The 27,329-nt window shown below is 38.3% G+C and overlaps 3 long non-coding RNA genes across 3 annotated transcripts; 1 reads left to right on the top strand and 2 right to left on the bottom strand.

Moving 5' to 3' along the window:
* The first annotated feature begins 9,632 nt into the window (after nucleotides 1-9,632).
* Nucleotides 9,633-13,282, top strand: LOC309495317. The gene is made up of 5 exons (XR_014204617.1): nucleotides 9,633-9,698; nucleotides 11,498-11,599; nucleotides 11,766-11,941; nucleotides 12,448-12,549; nucleotides 13,017-13,282. It is a non-coding gene; the product is annotated as an uncharacterized lncRNA (long non-coding RNA).
* Nucleotides 13,283-13,322: 40 nt separating this feature from the next.
* LOC309495982 lies at nucleotides 13,323-16,934 on the bottom strand. The gene is made up of 3 exons (XR_014204918.1): nucleotides 16,881-16,934; nucleotides 14,794-14,923; nucleotides 13,323-14,660 (listed from the first exon to the last, which is right to left on the bottom strand). It is a non-coding gene; the product is annotated as an uncharacterized lncRNA (long non-coding RNA).
* A 1,979-nt stretch (nucleotides 16,935-18,913) lies between these two features.
* Nucleotides 18,914-19,457, bottom strand: LOC309495928. The gene is made up of 3 exons (XR_014204889.1): nucleotides 19,385-19,457; nucleotides 19,207-19,278; nucleotides 18,914-19,002 (listed from the first exon to the last, which is right to left on the bottom strand). It is a non-coding gene; the product is annotated as an uncharacterized lncRNA (long non-coding RNA).
* Nucleotides 19,458-27,329: the final 7,872 nt, after the last annotated feature.

Here is a 27,329-nt window from a genome sequence, read left to right on the forward strand (position 1 = left end):
AGAAACCATTATTCTGTGATATTTTTTTTAATTGTATAAAATCCATGATGACTTAATGCACAAGGGTTTGCAGAACATAAGCCAATCATAACATTTTCATGGAGCTCTTTGCCTGTTCGCCTTTTTTCAACCTACACCACCGTGACACTATTAATCATATAGACTCTTTATTAGTTGCTGATGCAGTAATAATTCATTAATGGTTTAGTTCTTCATGAGTCATACATTAACTCATGATTATCTGTGCATTAGTTAAGTATGAATTAATGCATATTAGTGCACCCGTATTGTAAAGTGTTACCAATCAATGAAATAAAATTACATGTATTTATTCAGTTTATGAGGCTTTTTTGACATGCAACAGGTCAACATTTTTTAATACCTCTATTTTCCCTCTATTTTCCCCACTAGCCTTATCAATTATTTTCAATCTATCCTATTCTAAAACAACTCTTTTGTACTCTACTTTCCAGACCCATGATGGAGGAAAATACAGATGTTTTCAATTTCCTGAGAAATCGAGGCATTTCTGAGGAAGCAATTACAGTTATGGAACAGCAAAAGGTATGGTGTTTTGGGTGTTTGTATAAATCACTAGGCACACTGAATATGCTCTAACTAGCTAATAGAAAGGTTAACAAGGTTAACACAAAGCACTCACATCGCTTCATACAATTTCAAGTTTAAACCACTGGGGTCACATGGATTACTTTAATGATGTCTTTACTACCATTCTGGGGCTTAAAAGTGGTTGTTGCATAGCTGTCAATGGAGGGACACAACGATTTTTCTCAGATTTCATTAAAAACTATTTTCATTTTTGGGTGAACTAATTCTTTAATATAAAAAAAATAATAAGAACACAAATATTTATTAAAATGTATTTTATTTTTCGCATTATGTTAAAAGACCAGTCCATGTCAAGTAAATAATAACATAACATTCTGAATTTTTGTAATATCCATTTAAACATGCCCATTACTGTATCTAATATGAGTGACCAGATTTTACATTTGGTTCTCTTCTTTAATTACATGTCCTTTTAGCTGTTATGAATCAGTATGATTTTCTTGTGTCCAAAGCTAACATCCTTGTCCCTTTGCTTTCACAGATTGACAGAGAAGTCATCCTGCTTATGGAAGATGCGGAACTTGCAAAGTACCTTCCCTCATATGGTGACAGGATTGCCTTGATACATTTTTGCAGGCATCAGACACCATCTGTGAAGCGAAAGCAAGGTCTCTTAGAGAAATTAAGAGAGAAAATGAATCTTAGAAGGGAGGGAAATAAGGATGAGGAGGTACCACAAACCTCAAACAAAAAAGCAAGAAGCAAAGTAAAATCATGCATACGAAATATTGAAATTGGATGGCTTCACAAAGAAAATAAAGGGATAAAACAGGTCAGAGCAAGGCAAGGTGGGGGGACTAGAAAACTACAGATAAATGTTCAGGCAGGATATGATGACATACTAAAAGAGGGAAAGGCATTATTCTTTCACAATGGAGTTTCCACCAAAGGTCAAGAGTCTGATTTTGAATTCGAAGTTTGGGACTTCAAGCAAAATCTTCTCCCCAAGGATCTCTCAGTCGGAAGAATTTACAATACTGTCAAACTCCCAATATTGCGTTTCTATATAGCAACTCATCCAAAAATTAACCTGACTGAAGAGTCTAGTGAATCTAGTGATGAATCTGACCATGCTAGTGATATCTCCAATTCAGATCCGACAAAAGGTGATGACTTGTATACTCACGACTATGAGCAACTAGAGGTAAATGAGCCTCAAGACACCCTTCCTGATGTGTTCTTGGTTTCTGATGAAGAGACGAGCATACATTCCTCACAAGACCACCTTGCAAGCATTGCGCTCAATGTCAGCAGTGACCCCGAGATTACATTTGGTCCACAACACCATATTGATGGAGATTCTCTTAGTGACACAGTGATCCATGAGCCTTTTGACTCACCACAGAGTGCTCCTAATGCATTGCTCAACAGAAATGTAACCATACACTACTCAAATAGCTTCAGTGACATGATAGAGGCATTTTCTGACCACAAGATTGTCAACCAGTCCTTGACAGTGAGACGTATACTTCCTAACAACTCAGAGGAAGCAGGCAGTGGTCCGGGTGTCCTTCGCGATGTGTACAGTAGCTTCTGGTCTGATTTCTATGAACACTGCACTGTCGGGACATCTGTAAAAGTGCCTTTCCTCAGGCATGACTTCAGCTCTGACAAATGGAAAGCTGTGGGGCGAATCCTTCTTAAAGGGTTTAAAGATTGCAAATACCTGCCCATTAAGCTTGCTCCACCATTTCTTGAGGAAATGATGTTTGGGGCTGTATATACAGACCTAAAGGCAGCCTTCCTTCATTTTGTGAGCTGCCAGGAACGAGATGTTCTCAATCAAGCGCTCAATGACTTTTCCTCTGTTGACATGGATGACCTTCTGGACATCATGAACACTTATGAATGCAGGAGGAGGGTCACGGTTTCCTCTCTACCAGGAATTGTTGACGAAATTGCACACAAGGAACTCATACAGAAACCAATGTTCGTTATTGACTGTTGGAGGGAGGTCACAAAAGGCCAGATCTCTCTTAGTCAAGAAGAAATTCAACAGCTATACAAAGACCTGAAGCCTACACCAAAAAAGGTGACTGGGCTGTTGAAGTTCCCAGCACAAATGTCAGAAAATCAAGCAGAGGTTGCCAACCACCTGAAAAGGTACATCAGGGAAACTGACGAAGACAAACTCTGCAAATTTCTGAGATTCTGTACTGGTTCCGATTTGGTGGTTGCTGAGGCTATTCATGTACAGTTCACCGTCCAGACAGACTTCACCAGAAGGCCGATTGGACATACCTGTGGGATGGTCCTAGAACTCTCTGACTCATATGACAATTTCCCACAGTTCCGTGCTGAATTTAATTGTGTTCTGGATAGTAACATCTGGGTCATGGACATTGTATAGCTGGACATTTTATAAACTCAGAACATCAAAACTTCAATCCACACTCACAACCTCAATGCCCAAAAATGCAGAAAAAAGAAAGAAAAAAAAAGCATGCTCATACCTGAAAACATATCAAAGCGCAGAACACTCTTTTCACACTATTTGAGACTTTGCATGTGGTACCTGTGCAAATATCTATTGTTTACATTTTATGTTTACATTGTAGTTTTGTAACATTTTATGTTAACATTCCTAATTTATGTTGATTCAAATTAATGTACACATTGAATGTGGAATCCTGAAGAAAAATAGGTTCATACTCCAGTTGAGCAGTGTTAGAGCATGTTCTGCATAAAACTCTTGTGCTGTTGAGACTTTGCACGTTAACACTGTACATGTTGTTTACATAATGATTCATATTCGTATTGAATGTTGTAGAATGTTTAAGTAGTAACAGAGTTAAACAACATTTCAAAAAGGTACATCAAGATTTCTTGGAAGCTTTTTTAAATGCTTCCTGCAGTCACTGTGAGATTTGCATATGCTTACTGTCCATAAACTGTTAAAAAATAATTGTTATGAAATGTTAAATCTGAATTGGGCATGTAAAGTATTTTGCATGTATTGCCTCTACTAGTGCACTACTAGTTTATTTTGATAAATGTTGGTTACTGCTGTACTGTAATTTCCTGTTTGTTCAAGCATACATCACAACTGTTTTATGAAAAAAAAGTTTATTACATTTACAGCTCAAAAATAATACAATATATTAGCATAACAGTTTTTTTTTTATATATACAATCTGATTTGAGCTCAAATTTTATTATCGGATTCATTTCATTGTAAAACAAACATTAAAAGTTGTTCTTTCTACATATTCTCTAGTATCTCAATTCTTAACTGTTCTTAAATTAAATTCTTAAATGTGTGTACAGTTCATCTGCATGGTATGGGATGGGTCCAGATGAGCAGTTAATCCCTTTTCTTTCATAAGAAGTGCACAGAACACAAAAACAGGCTTGTCACAGGGATGTGTGTGTGTGTGTGTGTATTACATCAAATTTCTTATCTCCTGTCTAAGTATAATGTACAGGTTTCTGCCTTCCTCAGCATCCTCTGGAGGAAGAAGATGAAGCTCCTCCATCAACAGGCAACAAAGTTCAAACACTGTCTCATCACATGGGTACGTCAACATGTGACACTCCTCCTGGCAGTTCTGAACATCCAAAGAATTGCACTGGAAAAGATAGTCGTCTGATCCATAAAGATGAGGAGCCATATACATTATGGAGGGACGCCCATGAGGTGCCGTAATGTTCCGTTGCGCTCGGATTCTGTGTGCGTTCCACATCTGTACAAATCTGTCAAGTTCATCCTTAAATGACAAAAGCACATAAAATCCTCCATTAATATATATATATATATATATATATATATATATAGGCCTATTACAGTCTTGCTATTTTAGCAAATAAATATGTGGACAGACAGACAGACAGATAAATAGATAGATATATAGATAGACAGACAGACAGACAGACAGACAGATAGATAGATAGATAGATAGATAGATAGATAGATAGATAGATAGATAGATAGATAGATAGATAGATAGATAGATAATGTCTTACCTGTACAAGTGTTGTAAAGCAAAACTGCACGATTGATTTGTCAAGGAAATCCCCATTGAAATGGTCTTCTTCTTTTAAAGCCTGAAAAAAGTTCATCCAAAACTGAATATTCTCTTTCCGAAGTATGCTCCAAAAGCTTTCGATTCTTTGATTATGATTGCTTGAACCGTATAAGAAACTCAGGTGAAAAGCAAATTCATCAGTAGCATTTCTTCGAAGAAAGATCTGCATCTGCTCCATAGCAACGTTTTCAGTCCCCCGATCGGCACGGATTCTTCTAGGACAACCATCTCTATTCTTTACTGTCTCAATAAAATATGTTGCAATGACTTTCGGGTCATTATTGGTGAAATACACTTTCAACCACATCACATTACGTGAGAATCCATCAACACATCCATTAATGCAGAGGCCGTACGGTTTAAGCTTATCGTACGAGTCAACGTGCCACATAAAGTTTGGACCAGGATTGTGGTACCTCCTTCGGCGGAGTCTTCGTGCTCGTCTATACGCAACGCCATCTGGGTCGAGCACACTCAACAGTAACCGCACTGTTTCCCTCTTCACCGTAAATCCTTTCTGGATACATTTTAAGTGCATCATTCTGTATCCAATCATTTGGCCGGATCCCGTTATTTCCTCAGATATAAAGCTGGCTACCTCCATCCAGTCTGAAAAGTGTTTTCGCCTGTAAAGTCTATTCCGGCGCAGTATATTTTGTAACGTCCTAAGACAAATGGTAATACCATGTTGGTAGATTAGCACCTGTAGAATTTCTTTTTGCTGAAAACCCAGATAAAAGTAAAAAGCTACTATTATGTTTAGATCCATGTCAGAAGCAGTTCGACTTCACGAGCGCAGGTCTTTACTGAACAAAATATTACGACTTTATTCTCGTAATGTTTCGACTTTAATCTCGAAACATTTCGACTTTAATCTCGAAACATTTCGACTTTATTCTCGTAATGTTTCGACTTTAATCTCGAAACATTTCGACTTTAATCTCGAAACATTTCGACTTTAATCTCGAAACATTTCGACTTTAATCTCGAAATATTTCGACTTTAATCTCGAAATATTTCGACTTTAATCTCGAAACATTTCGACTTTAATCTCGAAACATTTCGACTTTAATCTCGAAACATTTCGACTTTAATCTCGAAATGATAGCATTTTTTTTTTTTTTTTTTTTTTTTTTTTTAAGTAATTTTTTTTTTTTTTTTAAGTAATTTTTTTTTTTTTTACGTTGCGGTTCAGGGCTTCCGTAGAGATGACACGTTTATGGCATACAACTTTGTATACAATATACAAAATGTATTTACAATATGTTCAATGTCATAAGAATACTAAAAAGAACAATGAGCTGAAGACTAAAATAAATAAATAAAGATAGAGAAAAAGAACGTGAGGGAAAGACATTAATCTATACATCAGTTACATTGTACACATTTTGTCATGTTATGTTAAAATAAGTTTCATAAGAAATGTTAGAATGCAGCTAGGGTCCAAATATGAGACGGCAAGTTTTAAAGTTGAGACACTCACACACAGATAAAAACTTTGTTGTATAAAATGTATATTTATTTGCAACAGTTATGTTAACAGCAATAATATTATATTTCTGGTAAGAACGGCTATTCAGCTGATGGACACGCGCTGCGTTGGCATGGGAACATCCCAGGTGAAAATAATGAGGAAATTACGTTGTCTTTCGTTGCTCCCTTCATCAACATAATGGCACACAAGTGCCCCGCTCCCTCCAAAGTGCCCAATTCAAGGGCTTTGCCGTCTGCCCTTTTAAGAGAGTAGGGCATAGGTAAAGCTCACGAGCAATAAGCACGTCCCAGCCGTCCGTCCGTCCGTCCGTCCGTCACTTATTGGGTTCCCCGGAAACATTTCCGTTGTGTTCTGTCCTATTTGCAGCGCGTTTCTGTATTTGGTTGTGTTGTGATCTTTTGCAGCGCGTTTCTGTATTTGGTTGTGTTGTGAGTATTTGGAGCACACATGTGTTGTGAAACTGATGAAGATGTTTTCTTAATTTGCGGGTGTTTTTTCTATTTGCATGTGTTTTCTTCAGTTGCAGCGCGTTGAGCTCTCTCGGCCACCATAAAAAACGATATAAATACTGTTCGTTTTCTCACACAAACCGCTCGTTTCGTGTCTTAGGCCATTGTACTTACGATGGGGAATTGTTTAATTTGGACGACGGGGAATTGTTTTAATTTGGACTCTGTGCATGCTCTTTGAGACAGTGACCATAGACCTGCATTATATGACTGACAGACAAGAACGGTTTGACCTAAAAATATCAAAATTGAAACTACTGCGGAAAAAAAGACACCTACATCTTGGATGCCCTTGAGGTAAGCTAAAACATACCAAAAATTAATTTCAAAGTGAACTATCCCTTTAATTTGGGAAGTAATTGCACATAAAAAATAAGTAGGCCTATTCTTTACACAAATTATATTGGTACTGTACACGGCTTTTGCATTATATTTGCTTACTGAATTTGGTGGCATTATAACAGTGTGAAGTTATTTAATTTTTGTTTTCTAAAAAGGGTGAAGTTATTGATTTTATTTCATAATAAATAATCATAAAAAGTATGCTTTTTTTTATTTTATCAAACTAAGTAATGTAGTATAACTAGCAGGAGAGCATGTGTGAACTGAATTTGGTGACAGTACAGTGGGTCACAGTGAAGCTATTGAATATGTTTAATAATATAAATTGTGCAGAAGGGTTTTGGGATTTGCACTTTGCAGACGGCCCCTTATTTGGCAGGTGGGAATTTTTTTGACTCAAAGTTGACCTGAGGGCAGGAACGTTTGTGATTGGTTCAATCTGACAACCAATCGCAAGAGAGGAGAGAATTGAAGAGGCGCGGCCACCATTTTGAAAATTCCCGCAAATATTCCCACCGGTGCGCAGCCAAAGCCAAGAGGAACTGATTATCATTTAACGGTGCGCAGCCAAGAGGAACTGCAACTGGAACTGGTTATCATTTCAAAGTAAGTTTGTAAAAACAAAAACGTAATTTTCTTGAAAATGGAGCATTGTATGTACAGCTATGCGTGAATTTCTTTCTACCCTCGAAATCATAGTATAATGGTGCAGCTTGTAGCTTAAGGGTAGGCTAGCCTACTGTTTCAGAAGCAAGCTAGTGTTGTAGCTTGCATTAAAATGTTGCAGTGGCTGTTGCCTGCGGTTCTTATCACAAAAATGTAGAAGAACAAAATAGTTCAGAAAAACGTCACCTTTTCAGTGTGTGCACATACATGTAAACCATAAGCGCTAGCTAGTCAAGCTAATCAGCTGAGCTAGAAAGCTTGTTTAAGTAAGTTACATTGCAATAAGCTTTACTGTACTCATATTCAAAAAACAAATGACTATTTAGGGCGTTGTAGTCTAATTTATAAATTTGGCTTTTCTTCATGACTGTTAGTATCATCTGGTCCCAGGGCAGAGACTATTGTTTCCCACAATTGTGTCCCAGGGCAGGTGAATCCCTCCTGGTCTCAGGGCAGAAGTCATATTTTTCTCTTCTCAGGGCAACAGTTGGACAAAAGGGAGTCAACTGTCTTCTCTGGTCTCAGGGCAGAAGTCATATTTTTTATGTATTATTTAGTATATTAGTAGTTTGTATAATTTGCAGCGCTGCCTGGAAGACTCTATTGAGGGCTCAAATTTCCATCAAGCGAAAAAGAAGTCAGGGGAGAGATAAATGCAGCCAAGACTTGTAAAATAGAAAAGCGCAAGATGAAAAGACATGTTCCTTTTCTTTTTATTATTATTAGACTATGTTAGTTAAATATTCAAAATATTTATCAGGACCGATCAGTTTGATGCTTAGCCTGTGTTTCTCCAAAAATCTATATGTTCAAGTATAGTGTTTTTTTTTCTAATTTCAGAATATGGCGACACATTGGGTGAATGGTGTTAAAAAATGGTTGAAGAAGCTACATGACTCCAGGGTCCACCAAGATGTTGTTATTATTAGGGGGGATGCCAAGGAGTTCATGGAGGGTTACATCAACGAAGTGCAGGAGAAGGAGCATTGTTACTTCAGACCCCCAGTCTGCCCCCGGCAGGACTTTTTTATTACTATGGCTGTGACCGTGGGAATCATGCTGCAGGCAAAAGTAATGGAGAAGCCACACAAACTCGGGCCAATTCTTGCAAGGCATACATCTCTTTCAAAGTCATCACGGATGCCGGAATATCAGGTGCCATAATCCAAAAGATGCTACAGCACACTGGCCATGACGAGGCTAATTCTAAAGAGAAAAACCGCATCCACCCAGACCTGCATTCCCTCATCGAAATATGGCTTCAACAGGGTGGTTCCACTTCTGAGATCTTAATAAAAAGCTATGATTGGGCTCAACAAAATGGGCATGTGGACAAAAAAGGCCGCCGGTTTTACTTGACCCCTAATGACATTCGGCTTTTAAAGAAAAACCTCAGAGGTGTGGGTGACAGTGATTCTGTCAGTGTGGACCATTTGGTTTCCATGGAACTCAGAGACAACATCTGTTTTTATCAGCCACTTCACAATGAACAACCATTCATTTTAGTTGTACAAACACCATTTCAAAAACAACTTTTGGAAGAGAACCCCCATCCAATGGTTTTCATGGATGCTTCATACAAAGGCATAACAGCCTACGGGTATGCATTTTATGCTCTGAAACTACTGCAACAGTAACCCAATTGAGTAACCCAAGCTTCTATCCAAGGTCAGTCAAATGTTAGCATAATTTATGTTATGCTGTATTTATTCTTTTCTTTGTAATTGGAACTACAGGAAATATGCATGTTTGACTCTGAAAATACTACTGCACTGAGCTACAGCTTTTGAATCTCACTAGGTTCTTAACTCTCTATTCTAAATTTTCTTGATACAATGTTTACACTGTATACAATACACTCTGTCTAATGTATGTTTTTGGGTGTGGTGCAACTTTTTCCTCTCTTTTCTTTTCTTTCTTTTTCAATGTTACAGGTCAGTGATGATGGACCCTGATGAGGAAATGCTTAATGCTATTAAAAGCGTTTTCCCAAATGCAAAGCTTCTCCTTTGTTGGTTCCATGTGCTTCAGGTAAGTCGATGAATATACAATGTACTGTATATTTAAGGGCAATCAACTAGTGGTCTGCAATGTAATTGCAGGTGGTTGTGACATAAATACTTACAGTTTACACAGTAGGGATGCACCAATGCATCGGCTAAACATCGGTAAAGGGCGATATTTGCCTCGTTATCTGCCATCGGCCATCGGGAAATAAAAATGACATTCGCCGATGTCACATGGGCGTTTGGTTTGAAATGTGCTGGGGACAGAGACGCATTCGGAAGTGCATTTTCAGAAGTGCTGGGTACAATGACGCATTATTTTTTTTTCTCTCTTTCGCGCAGGTTATGTTTTGAAAGATGATGTCCTGTAGCTCAGGCACGGCCCCACTTTTCAACAGGCCCACCCAAAACTTTCAAAAAAACAAACAAAAAAAAACAAACACTTTTACTATATTCTAATTTTGCCAATAATCATTAAAAAAATCGCCAATAAGCTCATAATTTGTGCTAAAATAGTGTAGTTTTAAAAAACTGGTTATATTTTGATGTTTCTGCGCAAGTTCAGCAGACAGTGAGGTTCGGGTTTGTTCCGATCAGAGCTCGTGAGCGGAGAGCGCATTTCTGAATATTCCGCTCCGCTCGTTCATTCCGCAGGGTCGCTCGCTCAACCCAGATGTCCTGTTGCCTGGTTCGAAAATATGTGGAATAAGGGCTGCTTCCGACTAAAAGTTTTTTTCTAGTCGACTAGTAGGCTAGTTGTTCATTTAAGTCATTCGTGGACAAATCGCCCCTTTATATTAATTTAATTACTTATATAGCCTACAGGATAATGAGCGTTTACGTAATATAGCCGCACTCAAGCGCACGACCACACGCATAAAGCTTGCCACAAAGAACCGGTAAAAGTAATGATTATGAATGCGTCTAAATGTGTCTAAATACGCTGTGAATGTGACTGTGCATTATACGCTGAGTTTCGGTTCATTTATGAGACGAACTCCAGTTCACTCGCCGCCGCCTCCATATCGTGATTCTGCTATATGTACTTCTTATTTATTAAATCCAGGCAATTGGTTCATGAAACATTAATTAAAATTAAGATATAATTAATTCAAAACGAAATTCAATTTAAAGAAAGGCAGCTGTTCTGTTTGAGGTCTCTGTGAAAGTTTTAAAGCAGTCTTTTAGTGCCGCTTTCAGAGCGCTCACGTCCGTAACAGAGAACTGGCACGTTGTTTTTTCCCTCATAAATGCGAACACGAAAAATGAAATGAATATTATAATGTTTTTTTGTTGGGTCAGACAATGATTACCAAATTTCTCTCTCATATTGCTCCTCATAACCACTGAAAAAGAACTTGTCATAAATAAGGTTATAACTAATGTCAACCAGAAAGTGACATTAAAGGTTGTTTTTGTTTCATAAATTGGTCTGATTGAATTTGTGCTCATTCTAGGATAGTGTGATCAAGAGCCGAAAGACTTGTATGTTTCCGTGGCACAAAAGAAGGAATAAATAACGAAAAGAAAAAACATCGGCATCGGCCATTGGCCAAGTTGTTATGTTAAACATTGGTATCGGTATCGGCCCAGAATTTCCCAATCGGTGCATCCCTAGTTTACAGTATATGCCTATTTAAAATCCTGAATTCTACTTACATGAAACATACCTGAGCTTTCTGGTGAAAATTTGGGATATATACAGAGTTACATTGCAGTACAATAACATAAACTCCCTTTTGGCCAAGCAATGGAAACTAACTGCCACGTGACGGTGAAATAACATACCCTAATGTGCATCTGAAGCAATTTATGCTGTTATAGGCTGTTAACCGGTGGCTTGTGAAGACAGATGGAGGTCACCTGACACCTGAACAAAGAAATGTGGTCATTCATGCCATGGCATCAATGAAAGCATGCCTGACGGTACTATATTTATATTTTTTAACATTCATAACCCCAGTGCAACTAAGTGGTCCTGACCAAATTATGCATTCTGTAGTCTACATAATAGTGAGTTTACAATTATTTATGCTTTTTCTTTTTAATGTTTGTATATAAGCATCTCAGATTAAATATGTTTTCCCCTAAGGAGGAAGAGTTTCTCAATGTATCTGCCAAGAAATGCAGTGAGATCAACACCTTTTTGGATAGTCCCCATGTAACAACTTATCTGAAGACAAATTGGTTTACTTATGCGGAGCTGTGGGTAAACTTTGGAAGAACGTTCTATCACTGTAGCAGTGAGACAAACAACAAGGCTGAAAGGTATTTTACTTACATTTGCCAATAATATTTCAAATAATTTATTTTCATATTGGGAGTCAGAGGATTTGCTTAAAACATCAAGGTGTTGCTTACATCATGTTCCTAAAATTATGCATGCATATACAGTTCCAGTCTCTAGCTGTTCTCAAAATGGCATGGGCCTACTAAATACCACATACTGAACACTGACTTACTATGCACTGAACGTTACGTCTTACCACAACGTCGGCTCACCTCGTGGCCTGACTATTGGGAGGCAAAGTTTACCACGAGCTGAAAAACCCATATTCCCCAAATCAGCAGTTAATGCAGCTCTTCAGGTTGAATGAGCGAGGTTTCACTAAAGTCAGACAAAACATGTAGGAATCAGTGTTTTACACTGATAGTTTATTTTTTATTGCTATTCAATTATTTTCTCCCAATTTAATTGGAAGCCGATGGTATGGTGGGTGTCAGATTTGTGAGTGTCAACCTTTTCACATTTTTCACGCCTTTCTGTCTTAAAGATTCTTCCTTATGTTGAAATACCAGTTTCTGCGAGGCCAGGCAAACTGAAGAGTCGACCAACTTCTGCTCTTGCTATGTGGAGATGTAGAAAAGTATTACAGGTTAGTAATCTCTCTAACAGGGAATGTGGATGTTGGCAAATGGCTATTCCAGCCTGTTATAGAATAAAATAAAATGTGAGACAGCTACTTTCATGAAGCTTGCCACTCTCTCACAGTCTTAACAGTGAATTTAATTTTTTTATGGAGCTGTTGCATTAAAAAACAATCACCATGGCAATGACTACACAATGAAACTTGCATTTAGCTCAAATCTATCTAACAATAAGGGCCAATATACAGTATGGTTATGAGTTTATGGTATTGCATGACAAGTTATTGGCCATCCAATCAGAATATGCAAAATGTGTGCTATTAAAAAGTTTATGATGGTGCCCTTACCTGTGTTGCAGCTAGCTAGGGCACACTCTCACACACTGGTGTCCTGTCGCTCCCCACTGTCCTATCTGAGGCAAAGGCTACAATTTTACTGTAATTCCAAATTTGTGTCCTGTTTTTCATTACTGCAGCTACATGGATGGCCTCAGCGAAGCAGGACGACTGACATTATCCAGCTCTGCTGCTCACCAGGCTGCTGTGCTGCTATTTAAAAATGGCGTGGGCAAAGATTTGGACATAGAAGCGGGGCAGTGCTCTGTGCCGTCACAATCAACCAACACAGCCTACAAAGTTAACTTGTTACACTTCACGTGTGAATGCACCAATTTCCGGATGGGAAACATATGCAAACATCTTCTCTTGGTGAAGATGGAGGTAGGCAGGAGAGGTATTGACATTGAAAAAATAATAAAGTGCTAGAAATCATCAGCCTCCGTCTCTATCAGCAGACTGAAGATGAAATAACCATCTTCAATAGTGATGGGACTATGAGTATTGTGAATAGGAAAACTCTGACTTTGTGCACATGCATTGCTAATAGTTTTGGAGAAAGATGTGTTTGCATACATGTCACACATGTCCTCAAGCCTCAAGACATTCTCACAGACCCCAAAGAAAATGCACAAGTGTCTGAAGCCTCCCATGGGAATCCTCCCATACCATCCATGTTATTAGACCTACTAGAGTGGAGCAAGTCCGAAGCATTTGAACATACCCGTGAACTGTACAATACCATCCAAAGAGCACACAAGCTGGCTTTTGGAAAATTCACTGCTGTGTCCAGAAAAAGGAAAATTACCCCTTTACATGGTTACCGTAAAAAAATTAAAAAAAGCTAGACTGCAGAGAGCAGTAGTTGAGAACTTTAAAAACAAAAGAAGAGCAAGAAGAACTTAATTTTGTTCTTCTGGAGGTGCCATTGTTTGCATGTGAAAGCGCCCGTCTTGATTGGTTGATGAATTTTCTTGGTAGTTGATAAGGTAAATAAAATACTGATAATTAAATCAAAGTTTCATGAAGTTTTGGGAAATATATAGACTACTTAAATTAATGGCACAAGCAATAGTAGTGTTTTACCAATATGAAATGTAAATTATACCAGCAGTGGTGAAGTACACAGGTCCCGTAATTCAGTAAAAGTATTGATCCCCAAGAAAAATGTACTCCCAATTACAAATAAAGAAAATTGCTTTATAACTTTGATGCTTTGATACATTCTTAGTCCAAAACCAAGGCTTTCCATACATTCTTATGGTTTAACTTAACATGTATTTGGCAAATTATGTTTTCACCCTTGTGTTGTCTTCCCGTCAATCTTTAAAAAAAAAAAAAAACTTTCTTCGACGTTTGACGCCATTTTTTCAGTTTGTTTTTGCTTTTTCCAACGTTTTAAATTGTTAATTTTTGCTTTTACACATTTTCAGCGCTTATTTCTACGTCCCATATTTTCTGATATAAAACAAAAATTGAAAACGGGTCACTTTTACCCGAAGTCAACACAAGGGTTAAATCACATCTATATTGTGCAAAGTGGTTTATTCAGTAAACAATCTAAGACTATTCCTTTGTCAAGGCTACCCATAAATGCTGATACCACTTTAAAATTTACATGCTTTATTTACTTCTGGAGGCAGTGGAGGTTCTCTGCCTCGACCAGGCACGCATCAATTAAAGAAAACGCACCCTTCAAAATTTCTGGCCCAAGGCCATGCGTAGCGAGGTTGTAATAGGACCAGTTGGCCTCCATCGCTGTCTTTATCCTTGTTAGTGTCTGCCTGCAAAAGTGTTGAAAACAGATGTTATTGACATAAAGAACAGTGGTAGAGGTATTGTAATACAATACTGCATATGTAGATCTAAGCCTTTTTAATCTTGCATACTGGCATTGGTAACAACAGATCAATGAACCTGCAGTGTTGGGCCTTGACGATGGCCTCAAGATGTTGGTCCTCCTCCAGGCAAGCCTGGCCAATTTTTTGAATTGGTAGGTATTTAAAACCCATGTAATTTACATCCTCTGCAAGGGCCAGACATTCTTCTACAAATACACAATGCAAGAGAATACATTTTTTTTTTTTTTTTTGTCAAATTAAGAATGGAGTATAGACTGTTAAGGACAGAAACGAGATTCAGTCATTCCAAAAAAGTTCTGATCAACATGTGAAAGTGCCTTGATGATGCCATTTGATGAGTCCGCCCAGTTGATAATATCTATGAAAATTTCATAATTACAGCCTAATGTTACTTGGAGAAGAGAAAAGTCCTGTTAATTCAAGACCTCTCAGTAAGACAAAGGCAAGGTGGATTCTTCCTGAGCCTACCCATCCCAGAATCTTCATCTTCATTTAAGTGGGCTAATATCTTACAGAGGCATAAGACACGATAACGAGATAGAATCTATAAACAAAAGATGTTTACCCAACCTCATATCTCACTGTTTTCTGCAACCAAAAACATAGATCAGAGTTAATAATCTATGTGCATCCGTGTTGGTGGCAAATTCTAAGTGAATAGGTCAATGATGCAATAATCACAATAAATAATAAAACTTGTAAAACAAGATTTGAAAATTTAAAATTATTTTTGCTATTTGTCTTATTCATTCTTATGATTTGACATCACAGTGAGGTTGCAATTTCACCCCGATTGCATGCCACACTGCTGTAAAGTGTAAGATGGTGGTATTGGAAAAGCCTAATATTTTCTGAGGTGGTACTCAAGGTAAAAAAAAAAAAAAAAATCACTGCCCAATGTCATGCAGAATAGTTATTTCTGGCAATGTGTTTGTATTGTGCGTAACAAGAACCAATTTCAATGCCTTCACATCCTGCCGCAATAGTGCAAAATTACCAAAATTTTAATGGTAACAAAGATTTCCGCCTAGCCAGACTATTTAGAAAAGATTCTTATATCAGCTGTGTGAAGTGATGGGTGGTTCACTGCCCTTCAACTCTCGCACATCATGTTCTTAACCTCTAGACCTCAGTTACCTTCACAGAACTTGCTGACACTTGTTGACAGCCTGATTCGTGGTCCTGGCTCCACCTGTGAGTCGTGCAACTTGGCCATGAGCGCCTCTTTTTGGCTCTTGCCTTTCCTTAAGTAGGCCACCAGAGCATTGGGTGAATAGCCCTCTGGTGGCCCACACCTTCTAACCAGTTCCTCCCTAGTCACTTTATATCTGCAATATCAGTGGAGATTTTAAGCAGGCATATAGAGTTAAAACAATCTTCTACCTTGTAGAAATGTTGGTAGGTAACACTTTAGGTACAGGAGAACACATAAATGACACCTTAAAAAGGGTTTTAAATAACTTATTTAACAGCTTCTTAAGACATGACTCAGTATTACTGACTTTGGCCCAGTATATCTAGGTGGAAGCTGGGGACTTTTAAAGATTTATTCCACAGCAAAGGTGCTGCAAGTAGGAATTTTGTGCCATGTTAGCATGATGAGCCATGTAAGAGGCTGTTATGAGCTTTTGTAAAGGCTTAGGAATATGATATGCACCTGTCCTTACAGCAAAAGTTTACCTAAATTTATGGAAAAATATGTCTTAAATCATAATTTGGGAAATCAGTAATTGTCTGTAGAGAAACAGATTTCTGCTTAAAAATTCCTTCTGTGTACTTCTGATAGCCTGGTTACCAGCCCCACCTACTTCATTTCATACAGTGAGTGTGACCCCGCGCAATCACAGTTCCGGACTTTGAAAACATACCGAGCCAATCGCGTTCCTCCCTTGTACACAGAAACATTTTTCGATTGTCTACGTCCGTTGGTACCTCCCAAGAAGGTAATTTCTCAGGGCCAGACATAACTGCAGAGCAAATTTAAATTTAAATATAATAGCGCGCAAGACCGAGGGTTATACCCAGTCTAATATAATCGTGCAATGTGTAGACCTGTGCACAGTTATTGTTTGGAACTATTAATTCCTTAGGAAGAATTATGTAAATGTATGAAATATTGATGGTAATGACATACAAAGTTACCTTTTGGCCTTGGTCCCGTCAGGTAACCGGAGAACACTCTCCACTTCGAATAATACTATAGAAAAAATATTGTTTTATTTTAATGTCAACTCATTTCATGCCCAAAACTATGCTGACCATAACTACAGTATCTTCCTACCTTGTTCACCATCTACTATATTTAAGACCAATCAGAGAACAGCATTCAGGGAACAAACTGTTTCAAAAGAAAGATCTCTGTACTTTCCTAACAGATATGTGCTGTTGGTGGCAGAGGAAAGGTGCGTATGTGCGTGTGTGTGTGTGTGTGTGTGTGTGTTCTCTATATTTTTTTACCTGCACATGGGTGCTCTCCAACAGGTTGATCTGTCCAAACATAAAAGAAAACAAATGCCTACATGAAAGATCTTCGGGTGGGCTGTGTGTTTGTACATTTCTTACCTAAAAAGCAGTGCTATGTGGATCAGTTAATACATCAAAGACACAATTGCTTACTGAAAAGATCCCTATATGTATGTTGTGAGTGAGTGACTCGAATGCTGATCACCATCTACTGTATTTAAGACTGTGTGTGTGTGTGTTGTGAGTGAGTGACTCGAATGCTGATCACCATCTACTGTATTTAAGACTGTGTGTGTGTGTGTGTGTGTGTGTGTGTGTGTGTGTGTGTGTGTGTGTGTGTGTGTGTGTGTGTGTGTGTGTGTGTGTGTGTGTGTGTGTGTGTGTGCGTGTGTGCGTGTGTGCGCGTGTGCGTGCCTAAGCTAATCAAGAGCAGAACCAGTCTTGGAACAACATTGGTACAAATTTACTTCCATTCCTCCCTCTGTATGTATGTAAACAATTATACTAGGTTTGGTTGTAGCTTGTCTACATACATCAGCCCTACTTACCAAACAGACTTGCCTAGAATCTCAATACACCTAAAATTAGTCCCAGTCTGTGGCTGTTCTTACCTGTATCTTTAGACTTGGCGATTTTTCCCTAGAAAAGAGAAAAAAACATTGAGTTAAGTATACAATGTGTTGAGAAACAGTATGTATATTTTGATCATTAACCCTTGCCTTTTTTCTTCTTAGAGTCTTCGTATCTAAAAGAAATGAACATGTTTCTTAATGTCATTTTAATGTTATTATAATGTTTCAAAAACCAAATAATAATCATGAAAATAATGATTCATTCTGCATGCTTATTTCAATGTGCGTAGAACCAAGACAGTGTATTCACCTCATCCTTCTAAGAAAGATCGTAAATAAATAGCATCTGATTTTGAACATAAACTTAATGTCGTATTTTATGCTTGAAATGATGTAGTAACAATGTACTCCAAAGTATGACATCCTCCGAATTTACAAGTTAAAGCTACCAATCCAAATCATCAGTAAGTTAAACTTAATGCAGGCAGCTACAGGTAGCCAGCAGAGCTCAATAAGGAGCACCCATACCGTACAAATGTCTACTACTTACTAAGGGAGTTAAACAACAAAGTCCCAAGTCTCTCCCACTCTTGAGCGATGGGGAGGCATTGGAGGTGCCCTTGTTGTCCCTGGAGGACCATTTCTGCAAACTAAAAGAGCAACAGAAAGTCTATTTTAATTAAATAATGTAACTTATAATAAATGTGAACAACAAATTGTGGTAAAAAAAAATTGGACTATATTACAAGAGAAGATTATGGTGCTTATTTAATAATTATACGATCATGACCCCTGTATCGTGTGCTGAAGGTAGTACTGTGTCCATGTCCAAAATCCATTATTATTTGATCTGAAACTTTCATTCAAAATTTCTCTAAAGTGAAAACTAAAAATATTTATATTTTCAAAAGAAACAGAAACATTATGCAGAAAACGACCAAACTGTACCATTATTGAGAACACCCCACATGACAAAGAGTCGTTTTGTAAGTCATGGTCCCTCTTTTCATCATCTTCCAGGGCCCTTGGCAGCTTCTGTTAGCAGCAAATAAGCTGAAAGATTAGAGAAAATAATTGTGAAGGAGATCTCTGCTGAATTTTCATTATCTCATTTTATAGAGCAATACAAAAACCTTGTACCTCCAATTTTCAATTATTTGGAAGCAATGCTGTGGTTGCTCCCCCAAGGAGTCAATATAGGTAATAGTTCCCTCTTTCAAGTTGCAATGCTATACAAAAGATGGGAAAACATATGAGAAAGGTTTGAAGGAGAATGTCAACCCATCTGGGTTGAAAATGATTGAAATTCTTTTAAAATGTGAAGCACTAACAGCTCAAACAACACAAATGAGAATGACACAACAGCAACAATAATGACTAGTGTGATGCTATTTAGCGAATAATAGTCTCTGCATAACCTAACAGCAACCTACAAAGAGGGTCCAGTGGCACTCTCCCAGCAAGTAGGGCCCGAAGACGGCACTGGCTCCTTTAAGAATGTTTTTCTGACAGGAAAAGAAGAAAACATTCATGAACAAACATAAATAAACTTGACACCTAATGTGTTCAGCAGCACTGAACAATAACCTTAAACATTTACATAACTCTTACTTTTAAGAAATAAGTACTCCTGGCCCTGGAGATGCCCTCCAAAATCAGGCGCATAGCCTGACTATTAATTGCCTCTGTCCCAGGCTGGCTCTATGCGAGGGAGAGAAATGGTTTAAGTCATTAAATCATGTTAAATCTACATTTGATTTGTATGCATGTATGTATGTGAGTGAGTGAGTGAGTGAGTGAGTGAGTGAGTGAGTGAGTTTTATAAAAAGGTATGAGTTACCCTGCTCATGATGTAAAATAAGGCATCCATTACCTGGGAAAGTAATACATAAAAAAAATATTTTATATTATATTATATTATATTATATTATATTATATTATATTATATTATATTATATTATATTATATTATATTATATTATATTATATATAAACTGCAATAAATCACAATAGAGTCAAGGTGAAGGGGAAGAGGATAATTTTTTTAAAGAAATAGAAAATTACCTCATCTGGAAGTTCAAATGGGCCTAAAAGGGCCTCCAAACTGCCCAGAAAGATTTTGAAGGGCCCAATTGTCCCAAGGACATCTTCAAGTCCTTGGGACTTCAGTGTTTCTAAGTCTGCATGGGTGAAGAAAATAAAAGTCCCAAAATAGGTCACCTTACTTAGGCTAACAGGCACAAATGTAATCCAATCAACTATTACATGTAGCATACAAAACTACTTTAAAGTAGTGTTGGCAATTCAGCGAATTAGTTTTTTTCCCCGATTTTTATAATCTCTGGCGACTAAAATTCACATTTAGCGACTAGCGACTTTTTTGCCGACTTCTGAATGTGTTGGTTTCACGCGTTGTTTTGGTGATGACCATCAAAATAAAGTCTAACAGCACTCTGTTTCAAGTGCTTGTCTGTGAGTAAGTGATGTCACACTAGGCTGGAACGGGCAGCTAGAGCATGGGCAAAAGTTTTAGACACATGTACTATGTTGAGGCAAGTCGGGGCCACATATTATACAATTTATAAATAGCCCAGTTGTGTTGAATGCCATGCCAATGATGTTTTATGTTACAGTAGCGCCTCATCATGGGCCTATTACATAAAAACAATCTTGCAAGTGCCCGGACCTTGTGTTGCCCATGTGTATAATTGTCCTAAAAACACCAACTAAAAAAAGTACCGGAATGTGCTCTACCTGGTCGGATGTAAATATGCAAATTATATCATTATGTCAAGTCAAGTCAAGTCAAGTTTATTTGTATAGCGCTTTTCACAATACAGATTGTATCAAAGCAGCTTCACAGTATTAAATTAAAATAATACAACAAAGTTTGTTTCAAGAGGAATTTATTGATTGATAAAATTAAATTAAATATCCCCAAAATATCCCCAACTGAGCAAGCCAAAGGCAACAGTGGCAAGGAACCGAAAAACTCCATCAAGTGACCTAATGGTGTCCTAAAACTCCATCAGGTGACCTAATGGAGAAAAAAAACCTTGGGAGAACCCAGGCTCAGTCGGGGGCCAGTTCTCCTCTGGCATTTATGAGCTAGAGGCCGGATTGTAGTTTGAACTGTAGGATTATATGAATCCCTGGCTGAAGAGATGCGACTTTAATCTAGTTTTAAACTGGGAGAGCGAGTCTGAGCAACGAACAGTATCAGGAAGACTATTCCAGAGTTTTGGAGCCAAATGTGAAAATGCTCTCCCTCCTTTGGTGGTTCTGGATATCCTAGGTATGACCAAAAGCCTTGAATTTAGTGATCATAGTATTATGTATGCAGATGACGCAAATGAGTAACATAGATTAGGAAAAAAATAGTATTGAATAACTTACTGTTCATTTGGCTTGGTTAAGTTTCCCTTTACAGGCAAAGACAAAAGACAAAAATTAAAAACATGTATTTCTCCTGAAGCATTAAATTGGATACTTTTGACAACCTATGACTATGATACTTACATACCTGAGGCGAAACTTAAATGGAGGAAAAGACACTGGCCTCAAACTAATTCTAAGCCAGGGCAGGGTAGCCTGGGATCGGTGCAGACCTGAGACCAGGAGGGATTCACCTGCCCTCAGACAACTCCTGCCCTGAGACCAGAGAAGACAGCTGACTCCCTTTTTTCCAACTATGTTGCCCTGAGAACAGAAAAATACGACTTCTGCCCTGAGATCAGGAGAGATTCACCTGCCCTCAGACAACTTCTGCCCTGAGACCAGAGAAGACAGTTGACTCCCTTTTGTCCAACTGTTGCCCTGAGAAGAGAAAAATATGACTTCTGCCCTGAGACCAGGAGGGATTCACCTGCCCTGGTACAACTTCTGCCCTGAGACCAGAGAAGACAGCTGACTCCCTTTTGTCCAACTATGTTGCCCTGAGAAGAGAAAAATATGACTTCTGCCCTGAGACCAGGAGGGATTCACCTGCCCTGGGACAAAATTGTGGGAAACAGTCTCTGCCCTGGGACCAGAGGAGACTAAACAGTCATAAAGAAAAGCCAAACGTTTTCGTTTTCGATACAGCAAAAAGAAAGAAATGCCAGAGAAATTTCCTTGATTTAATTTATTTTTATTAAAACTAACATCATAAAAGTATGATTTTTTTTTACTTTGAGCAATTCTAGAGCTATAATTGACTCTTCTTAGGAGCATATAAAACAAAAAAGCTCATTGGAAAAAATGAAATGTAATATTGTAGTAGTTAACAAAGGTTTATTTTTAGTTCAGATTAACATTTGAGGGCAGCAATTGTATTCATAATGTCAAAATAAAACCGGCGTAATGTTACTTGAAGGCATTATAGCCTACTATTCCTGCCAAACTTCCATGGTTGCAGTTAGTGTTACTACAGTAAATCCATGGTGAATGTTGCTGATCTGTGGACACTGTGGACATAGTTCATTCATGGCACAATGTTTCTTCCTGGTTTCCACGTCCACGCTGTTTGATCCATTAATAACGGAGAAATGTGAATGTTTCTCACTAGATCTCGCAGCGATGTTATTACTTCTGTGGCGAAATCAAATGCTTTCTTTACTGGATCTCTTATTAGCGCTGTGTAGTAACAGTGTCGCTTGATCAGGTAACAGGCTCGCGCTGCACTGGTCCAAACTGATAAACGGTCCTTCAACCACACAATAACGAGCAGTTTCGTTCCGCTTGCATTACGTTTGCCATTTGGTGTTGGGCAATGTTGTGGTCGCGCCGGCGTCTCTTACATTATGAGCGCGTGCTTGCCACGTGCAACGCGCCTACATCTGAAATAACGAAATATTGGTCGGCAGGAAAAATGGTCCAATGAACCGTTCGGTTTGAAAATGCGTAGCAGCTACCGAAAACCGAACCGAAAGCCTCGTACCCAACAGTTCAATACGAATACGCGTATCGTTACACCCCTACTCATTAATACTGAAAAGGTGATGTTTTTCTGATCTTGTTCTTCTACATTTTTGTGATAAGAACCGCTGGCAACAGCCACTGCAACATTTTAATGCAAGCTACAACACTAACGTTAGCTTGCTTCTGAAACAGTAGGCTAGCCTAACCTTAAGCTACAAGCTGCACCATTATACTATGATATACTATGATGAAAGCGGGGGGTTATTACTTTGAAATATTATGAAATATTACGTTTTTGTTTTTAAAAAACTTACTTTGAAATGATAACCAGTTCCTCTTGCCTGCGCACCGGTGGGATTTTGACGGTTGAGATTGGAAATGGTGGGTCGAGACAAGATGGCGACCAAGACAGACATATGTTGAAACGCTCTGAAGGGTTTGATTTTATCCTCTTTCTGTGAAGACTCTTCATGTGTTAAATCTTTCAAAAAACGAACTTGAAACTATAGTCTATAATACTGTAATAGCAAACTTTATTTTTTCGCTTGAAAAAAGTACTAAGAAGTTGCTGATCTAGATCCGTCACCGCGTGACTCACGACAAGCGATTAAAATGAGCGCCAGAGACAAACGAAAGAAAGTGATCTCAGACCATTTCTACGCAGCTGATCACACATCTTCAGCTGATTTAGCTAAAGGAGACCTGCCAGTAATTCTTCCTCCCGCTCCTGACACTCCACTGAGCAGCCCTATGCCGAAGAAAAACCGAGGTGAGCCTTCCCTATCTGAGTTGCAGGAAAATATCATCACGGCCCTCACCCTGAAAATTAATCAAAGGGCAGACTCACTCGAGAAAACGATAATTACCAACTCCAACACGATCGAGGAACTCAAAACATCCTTAAATCATCTTTATGCGGAGATTCAAGATCTTAAGGAGGACAAAACCAAGCTGGGTGAGAAATTCACGCAACAACAAAAATCTCTCGTCAGTCTGGAAGAAAGAGTCGCCGATGCCGAACGTTACAAAAGACGTTGGTGCCTACGTCTACATGGCCTCTCTGAGCAACCAAACGAAGATGTAAAGGCAAAAGTTGTAGAAATTTGTAACGTTGTTGCCCCTGAGTCTTGCAAAAAAGGTTTTGAAGTCATTGACATTGCTCACGATCTTGACATTGCTCACGTTAGACTTCCTGCTCAGCTACTGTTCGGACGCTCTTGCTTACTGCTCCGCGCTTTGCTCTATCGCTTTTATATTTTATCTTCTATATTTTTATATTTTAGCTCCTTTTATCACCTAATTTTAACTTCAGCAAATCAGCACAGTGCTCAAACGACAAAGTTTGGATTACTACAAAAACGGAGAATTCTTCTACCCGACCAGCTTACATTCCGGGGAAAGGAAAACACAACTGCCTACAAGGATAAGAGAGAAAATGCCTCTTCTGGAATCTACTTGCTGCACTAACTGCCACAGACTTTTACAAAGGATTGCCGTTCTTGAAACAAAGTTATTTACAGGACCACCAAACCAGACGGAACACACAACAGAGCTTCGTCATGGACGCCCTCAGCATATAGCCGGTGAGTCCCATGAAACTAGTGCTCCTCGACAGGTAGAGAAACAAGCCGATCGACTTACAAATCGATGGCACAAACAGGGAGCGAGACCCAAAGGCACTCGAGACATCAGATTGTCACGAGGAAATATGAACATATCACACCAGTCCTCAGGTCTTTACACTGGCTCCCAGTTAAAGGTGAACTAAGTAACTTTTTTTACCTTAACTGAACAGCTTCGGAGTCATTGGAATGGTTATATTACTTATTTCGGGTTGAATGGTGGTCGTTTCGCACCCCCCTGGTGCCCGTGAGCGGAAAATACGCACTTGCAACTTTGAGCCGGCGGGCCGCCGGCCGCCGCGTCAGGAAGTCTCGCGTGATATCAGGTCTCGCGATGTAAACAATTGCTTTACGGCCAAAAGAAATCTGCTAAAATGCTGTCATTATTGCGCTCCCTCACGCTGTTCGAACCCGAATGAAGAAGACGTTTGAAAGAATGTCCCATCTGCTTTGATGTCGTTAATCTATAGCCTCTGGTGTCTGAGAATCACCAACGAGTTTTTACAACAGTGTTGTCAAATATCTATTCCGAAGCTGTGGGGGGAGCTCTAGAGAGAAACCTGCGAGCAAAAAGCGAGAATACAGCGAAGAAATCCCAAAGCTACTGAGTGCTGCTTTAAATTTAGGATTGATTTTAAAGTATTATTACTGGTATATAAATCACTCAATGGCCTAGGACCTAAATATATTGCAGATATGCTCACTGAATATAAACCCAACAGATCACTCAGATCCTTAGGATCATATCAGCTAGAAATACCAAGGGTTCACTCTAAGCATGGAGAGTCTGCTTTAAGCTATTATGCCAGCCGCAGCTGGAACCAGCTTCCAGGAGAGATCAGATGTGCTCCTACTGTACTCACTTTCAAATCGAGACTCAAAACACATCTGTTTAGCTATGCATTTACTGAATAAGCACTGTGCCACTGTTCGTCCGACTGTACTGTACTGTATTTTATTTTTCTAAGCTGTTTTAATTATTATTATTTCTTTTAATTATTTTAATTTCTTCTATGTAAAGCACTTTGAATTGCCATTGTGTATGAAATGCGCTATATAAATAAACTTGCCTTGCCTTGCCTTGCCTAGTTTATTTAGCCACTTCCGTTCAACCTGCCAAGTCAGTGATAGGCAGAAATCAAAAGGTCTTCAGATGACGTGCCTACTGCTCCGTTCATATACGCCGTTAGTTTGACCAATCCTGGACACAGAGCTGCGGTGGCACCAGCCTCCTCGTAATCTACTAAAATAATGATTTCAGAATACTTCAGAATAAATCAAGATGTAACATTTATTTGTCAGGTAAAAATGTGTCATGCCAATTACACAAGTAAATGATTAAAAGCCAATTCAGAAATAATAAATACATGACATCAATTACTCAAAGATGATTCTAAAAGTAAGCAATGCACTCCTGATAGAGACATGCAGTGGTGTGTGAGTGTTTTCCAATGGGAAAACACTGAAACAGCACTGTATGGGGGTTGTCCCTGGTTACAGGCTCCCCCAGACTGCTCTGTCACCTACCCTTAAAAACCCATACCAGAACAAAAGGGTTGTACCAATATATTTTAGGGGTGTTTTGGGTCAATTCATGTACCCCAGGGGGTAGCACCTGGTTTCGGGGGAGAGGGGAGATATCTTGAAGAGACATCACACAAAGAGGAGAACAGGTCTCCTAAGTTCTCAGTCTTTTTCATAATACCAATGACTGCTATGAAATTAAGATCATTTTACCAATCGCACTGAGACATTTAAAATGATACCAAACATGAAAAGAAAAATAATAGATTCACAAGATAGATTCTATGTGATATATAAATATTCTTAGTGAACTTTTGGTGACTTGACTCAGCGGGAGAGGAAGGTAGGAGGGAGAGGGGGATGCAGAGATAAGGAAGGAGAAAATTTTGGACAGGACAATGTCCTGTGCGATCTGTTTTATTGCTTTATTGCAGGGTGTGTTTTGTCTTAGCAGGAAAATCAGTTTTTACAAAATCATACAGTTCAACGACCGAACTCACCCTTGATCAGTGTCAGCTTCACCTCGGTCAAATGATGTCACTTCCTCTGAGTCACACCCTTAAAGGTTTATTGCATATATTTTACGTAGAGTTTTATGTAAACGCGACAGGACTGACTGAAAACATGGGGACAGTTGTAAAATAGTATTTATTTGTAGAATTTATGTATAATTTCATGTTTTTAATCAATTGATGTGAATGATAAGAACTTAAACTTGTTATTGATGGAGGTTTTTTTTTTGCTGTAGCTCCAATTTGGCTGAGGACAAGGACTCAATTTTCAAAAGTGGTTTTAATAAAGAAAAAATTATTTGAGAACCTAATGAATGACATATTCCTTTACAGAACAACTCACAGAAATCAATCAGTCAGTTTTAGACATTTTTGGATAAAAATACTTTTTTATTCACTGTAACAATTCAAGGACAGATAATGTACGTTTCTGGTAGAATATATCCCTTAATGTCTCACAGCAAACAAACTAAATATTACAAAATGGTTTAAGGATTAAGAAATGTTATTTGTTTTAAGGTTTTAAAGTGTAGTCATGTTTAGCATCATGTAATAATCCTCCGAAACGAATTTGCAGCAGAAGTCACAAACAGAAATGTTATTAGTTCTTATTAAGTAAATGAGTAAACTGCATTTAATAAAAGCGACCGAAAAGGTAATTGATAAGACAATTAAATACAATGGAGTCAAAACATTAATGCCACGATTTTAATATGCATAAACAGGAATACGTACAAATTAGTACATCGGTAAAGGGGTTCATACGTACATAATTAAAGTTTTAGTGCTGTCAATATGTAAATATTTTACGTTTTAGTGCTGTAAATATGCCAATATTATACGTTTCTGTGTGTATAAAAACGTAAGTAAATGTATGTGTGGTAGAACTACACTTTAGGTAAAATATACACATATTCTGATGAGATCATGTTATAGAAAATGTATCACATTCAAAGAATCCAAATGCATCAATAACTGTATGTGATTTTTGTCAGAAACT

The sequence above is a fragment of the Leuciscus leuciscus genome (assembly GCF_965113295.1).
Source record: "Leuciscus leuciscus genome assembly, chromosome: 3".
NCBI classification, from domain to species: domain Eukaryota; kingdom Metazoa; phylum Chordata; class Actinopteri; order Cypriniformes; family Leuciscidae; genus Leuciscus; species Leuciscus leuciscus.